General features: G+C 36.7%; 1 pseudogene; it reads left to right on the top strand.

The window, feature by feature from the left end:
- The first annotated feature begins 749 nt into the window (after positions 1-749).
- On the top strand, positions 750-3283 carry LOC116113229 (annotated as a pseudogene).
- The last annotated feature ends 2717 nt before the right edge of the window (positions 3284-6000 follow it).

Below are 6000 nucleotides of genomic sequence, written 5' to 3'. Positions count from 1 at the left end.
CTAATATTATGGAAAGAAGTTTGAGTGAGTGCAGGCATTTAAAATAGTAAATACTTAAAAAAAAATAATTCTGTTCATTTTGTCAGTGATGATTTAAATGCTGTGAGCATAATTATTTTTCAGGAAATTTAGATTTTAGTAATTAATGCCTAGTTGAGAAAGTAAAAAAAAAAATAATTAATGCTTGGTTTTTCTTATATTTGCTAGTTATTTGCAAAGGTTGGTAGTGGTGCATTAAATAAAAAAAAAAATGAAAATAGATAATCTAGAAAACATAGGTTATCTTGGTCAGGCTTGTGGATTGCTCCCCAAGGCCCTTGATTCAAGTGCTGATGACCACCTACGTATACAGCTATGTTTTCCTTCTTCCAGGAGATTATAGGGTTTGGTGTCAAATTAGAACTGAGTTGGTAAGCAGGTTGGCCGATTTTAAGGTTAAAAAGAAAGTGGTAACACTTATTTGGTAAATACAATTCCATGAATTAGGCATTGGGTAGATACTTGCTGGGTTATGGGGATTTAGGTTGTTTCTGATGTTAGGTTTTCAGCTAGGACTATGTTTTAATTTTTTTTATAGCGATAATCAGTTGACTTTTGGTAGGGATGGCTTGTTGACTAAATTTCGTGTTGTGTCATTGATGTTACTGGCTCTTTGGCTTGACTGATTCCAGTTTCATCTGTGCTATCCACAAAAAACAGGGTGGTCGCTGTTTCTTTGAACTTAGCTGGCTACTTACTGAAAGGTTTTCATGGCTGGCAATGGCCTGCCATCTCTTGGTCGTGTGAAGCTCCAGATCTAAACCATCTGAAGGCCTTCCTTCTGACTCGTACAAGCTATCTGTCTCAACCCTATCACAATCATTTGCTCATATTCTGCTGCTATCATTAGTTTCCGGCTATGATGGGCCTCTCTTGAGATCTTGTTTAGATTCTGCTCGTCTCTACTTCCTCAAAGGCCTCCTTACCCGGCGGCAGAAATGATTCATACAAATGATTCTCGTGAGTGGTGTAAAACATCTGTGTACTATGCTGATCCTCAACAATGGCATGAAACATATGATTACAGACCTGGCCTGACTCATTCAGAAGCTGCAACTCATTGGAATTTCCTCCAGCTGGTTTGCCAATCTATTTTCTCTGCTTGGCAAGGCAGCTCGTGAATATCCTGGATGCAATCAGCTACTATTTGAACTTGCGTAGTTCTCATTACTGAAGACTTGATAATGTTCCCTTGAGAAGTCGGAGATATCTCTTCGGTTTGTCTGTTTGCTGTCATGCAAGGCCATCATTTCAGGGAGCACAACAACCATAATTTAACATCTCAAGAGGATGGTCAGTTGGTTATGTTTCCTGATCATGACCACAATGTTGACAAAAGCCTTGTCTCTTGTTAAATCAGATAAGGCCGGTTTACATGTAAGAGACTTTATGGTCGGTGGTTTCTTGTGGATGGGGATCTTGGCCCTCAAGAAGCTGTCGTTTACCCTGACTTGCACTCTATCAAGCAACTGCTGGTTATGTCAATCCTGCACTGCCACGAACAGAGATCAATAATAGGCAGGGTAACATGTATGACGATTTTCATTGGCATTCAAACTCATGCCTAAATCAATGAGCAGTCTCAGTTGTTCCGAGATGAGAGCAGCTGGTCATGGGGTTGAAGCGCAGTTCCAGCTTCCCATACCGTTGATGACTTCATGCAGAGATCTCATCCAACAGATCAGCTCTTTAGCAGGCAAAGTTTCCAGAGTTTCAGTTCCCTACGGCCCAAGATGGTAAGCAAAATTATAGGAACATTCATCTTTGCTTTGCTTGATTAGAGAAGTTATCTTTTGATAAAATTTCTGCCTACCATTTGGATGGAAATTCTCTCATGGATTGTCTTTCTGACATTGACTGGCGTTTCATTTCACGTTATAAATCTATTTCTGGTCACTTGCGTTACTCAATTTACAAACGAGAACTTGAAAAAGTCAACAAACACATGGAATGGGGAGAAAGATACAATATGGTGATCTTGGGCTTGGATCATGTCGCATTGAAATTTGTTGATTGTCTCTGAGTATTATCTTATCCCTAGAATTTGTTGTCTGCCTTTCTTTCCAATGACTTTGCAAATCTTATGTGGAAACTAGGCCTCATTCTTCCTTTTCTTTCTTTCAATGTGTATGCTTTTGTTGTTATCCTAGTATTCTGTTTCTTAGCTGTTAACATTCATTATTGAATTGGACGTGCATGTTATCTTCATTAGATTGTTACTATGCTTCTCTATGGGTTCTCTTAATTCATTCCTTTATTAATTAAGAATTTTGTAGGTAATTCTGACCTTAGATTGTATTGTTAGGTATTAAGCAGAAAGTTAGCAGTGTATCTGTTAGGCTTTTCCTCTGATTTCTCCATAACTGAGGCTTGCCTCTGTAAATGGTTATGCCTTTAAAAAGTCTCAACATAATCTTGATCAATGTTTGGTTTGTAAAGAGAGAGCTCGTGGCTGATGTTTTATCTATTAAACTAGAAGATGACAATTTATTTCTGTAATTAAAGTACTTAAATATAATTAAATCCTGGATATCAGCTTACCAAATGTGCATGCTAATGTAAAGTTTAATCAAATTAAGGGAAGAAAGTCTATATAATAGGATAGATCAGACTGCACGAATCCTGAAGTTTGCCATTCTAAAAGGTGGCCAAAAAATTACATTCTGCTACCTTTCGTGTATCATTTCCTCAGGTGTCTTGGTAATAAAAGAAACTGTTGTTTAGTATTTAGTCTTCTTCTACCGTCACAAGAGGTTTTTTCTGAGGGGTTTTTGAATTGTAGTCCTAATAAATATTCTTGCTGTTTCATTCTTGTGGATCATTTGATTGTGTTATATCATTGTTTCTTGTTGGAGTAGTTCTTAGTGAGAAGCTTTTACAGCGGTCCTTGGATCGATGAATGGGTACAGGATCTATGAAGCCATTGATGAGGAGGAGGAAGATAATTCGCGATGCAAACCTCTGCCACCTTCCAAGAGGTTACGGCTGGAGGCCCAGAGAGTTCTGAAGGAGAGGGTTCAGGACATCGCAGACAAGAAGGGCATCAAGCTCAGATTCTGTAACCTCAGGGAGTGTGAGAGCCACATTCATGCTCTGATAGCCCATGTGCTATAGAAATGGAGATCAATGGCCAGCTGGAGTACCATTTTTCATCCCCATGATCTACCAAATAAAGCAAAGATTAGTTTTCTTGAAGCTTATGACCGGTTGGACAGCCACTCACGATATGGAGTTGTCCATCTGAACCTAGGCACCAGTCACACACTCAGCTAACTGTAATTGTAATACTCTTGTTCAAGTTTCAAATTTGCACAACCATGTGTCTTTTTCCACTACATGTTTCATATTGTTCATGTTACTCAAGTGCACACACTGCAGATGTTTCATGAATATCTTGCTGGCTAAATGCTCATGGGCTTTAGTTTTTCATTTTCTTTTTTTATTCAGAATTAACCCTTTGAGAAAATGATTTTTGGACTGATTATTGTAAATCACTGATCTATTGCTGTATATTCTACTAATAAAGTTGTTGCATTAAGATTGATATACGAAAAGAAAATATTCTTTTTCTTGTGCACTAGTTAAAAAAAAAAAAAAAAAAAAATATAAGGTTCTGGTGATTGTAGTGTTTAATATCAGAGAAAGTGTACTCAGGGCGTGGTACTCATCGCCATATACAACCTGTGAACACATCTGTTCAAGTGCCTTTTTTATCTGCATAAAGAGAACTTTAGCCTAATATTTAGTCCTATACATACTTACTCTTTCCTTTCTATATTTTTCATTACACAATGATAAAATGTACACTTTTGAGTATTCATATCTCTAGATTACTCATAGATTAATCTAAATATTAGCCCCTGAAAGATAATCACTGGTTTATTGTTTTAAGTTATTATTCGAGCTACTCCTTTGGGTGAATGTTCGGGTCATGTGTATAATCAATGAAATCCTTTGTAATGGTGGTGTATATTATGTTTTGATCTTTTGTAGTATAAGCTTCGATGTGCTTTTTGTCGTCCCTTCTTTTTCCCTGTTTTAATTTGTATCTTCTTTCTTGAATTTGCTTTTCCTCCTGGCCTTCGTTCCTGAGGCCCATGACTGATTGTGTGTTCATTCTTGTGTCTGCAGAATGGATGTCCATAATTTCGATATGTGGCCACTGTTGATCAGCTTGTGACTACTTGGCTTGCTGTAAATTATTTCAACTGATTACAGTTTCTGTCACGTGGACATTGCAAGCTTAGCTGGGATTACGCCTCTCTTGGGTATATCACTGCTCCATTTTCCAGTTTTCGCATTTCATGTAACAGTCATTATACATGCTGTAATTGCAAACCAGTGATAGATTGGTAAATAGAAAGTTTCCGGGAAATCTTTTTTATTTCCTTGTAGTTGTCTCTTTAAGGTATTGCTCTGGGAGCTCATATTTACTAGAGAAGAAAGGAATATAGGAATTTGTGGATTTAATGGCTTGAGCTAGTTGTTAACTTAAAATTTTGCACCACATTGTAGTTTTTCAGTGTTTATTTGTTTAGGGTTTATCCAACACATTTATGAGTAAAAACATCTGTTGCAAATGAATGAAATAGCAAAAGTCTGCAATATGTTTTTTCTTTTTTTTTTTAGTTTAAATAACTGAATTATATTTATTGTGGTTTTATTCTGCAGTACCGGTCGATATAGGTTTAAATAGGTCTAGCACCATTATATATACAAGCATGTGGATCATTGATAATGTATATTTGGGGCCTTAAATGGCTAATAATAATTGTTAGATTGACTTGGATTAAGGGTTCACAGTAAAATCTAAGTAATGCAGGTGAGAAAATCTTCCTTACAATTGATGTTTTTACAACCATCCAATCATGGAGTGCCACATCAGTGCAAGTGAGAAACACTCGTCCCATGAAATCTGATCAAATAGTTGTACCAACATCCGATGAAACCTGATTGAGCAGTTGTACAAACATTTGATGTCCGGAAGATTTTTTTTGGTAATATCCGGTGGTAGCTACCTGTTTGATATTGTCATAGTGTCATCAAGCTTTGTGTGTACTGCCTTGACATTAGTTGGATTGACTTGAATTTAAAGGTTTGGATATATTGCCTCAACTTTAGTTGGATTGATTTGAATTAAAGGTAATCTCAATAATGAAACAGTTGTTACCAATCAAGTAATATCATGAAGCTAGTAACATAGTATGTTTCAAAGCTGCATGTTATAGTATTATATAGGGTGATCAGTTCTGGGTACCAACAATTTTTTGAAGGAAAAGGAAGCGGAAGCGAAACTGGTTGGTTCCTAAGATTTGGGATCGAAATTAGCCAGTTCTAGTTCCTAGAAACCTGGAACCGGAATCAAAACTTGAAATATAGGTTTCGGTTTCAGTTCCGGGTACCCAGGTTAATTTTAATTACCCCTTACTTTTAAAAAAATTATAAATACGCCCCAAAAAATTACAAAACACTCCCAATAGTTTACAAAAGTTATAATTCAATCTTGGTTCTTACCTGAGTACCCAAACGTTGGTTTCGGTTCTGGTTCTAGGTTCCAGCACTGTAGGAATTTGAACCGGACTCGGGAATTCTTGGTTTTAATTTTTTAGAATTGGTGGTTGGGTACCCGCCGGTTTTGGTTCTACCTTTTATCCATGCTCATCCCTAGTATGATATTGCATATTGGTTAGAGATCGAAAATAATCTGAATTATATAATCCAAAACACCTCTGAATATGGGAAGCCAACCCTATCAAAACAACCAAAATGACTGGACACCCTGAATTGCCAAGTTGCTGAAAAAATAATTCAATACATTTTATAGACATGGAAAATAACTAACATACCATCCCTACATAAGGCTACACACTGTTATATACCTTACATAACTAATATACGATTGTTTTCTTTGTGGCACTCACTGTTATATACCTTACATAACTAATATACGACCGTTTTCTT

This window comes from Pistacia vera, unplaced genomic scaffold (genome assembly GCF_008641045.1).
Source record: "Pistacia vera cultivar Batoury unplaced genomic scaffold, PisVer_v2 Contig676, whole genome shotgun sequence".
Taxonomy (NCBI): Eukaryota; Viridiplantae; Streptophyta; class Magnoliopsida; order Sapindales; family Anacardiaceae; genus Pistacia; species Pistacia vera.
This window is presented reverse-complemented; position numbering and strand designations above follow the sequence as displayed.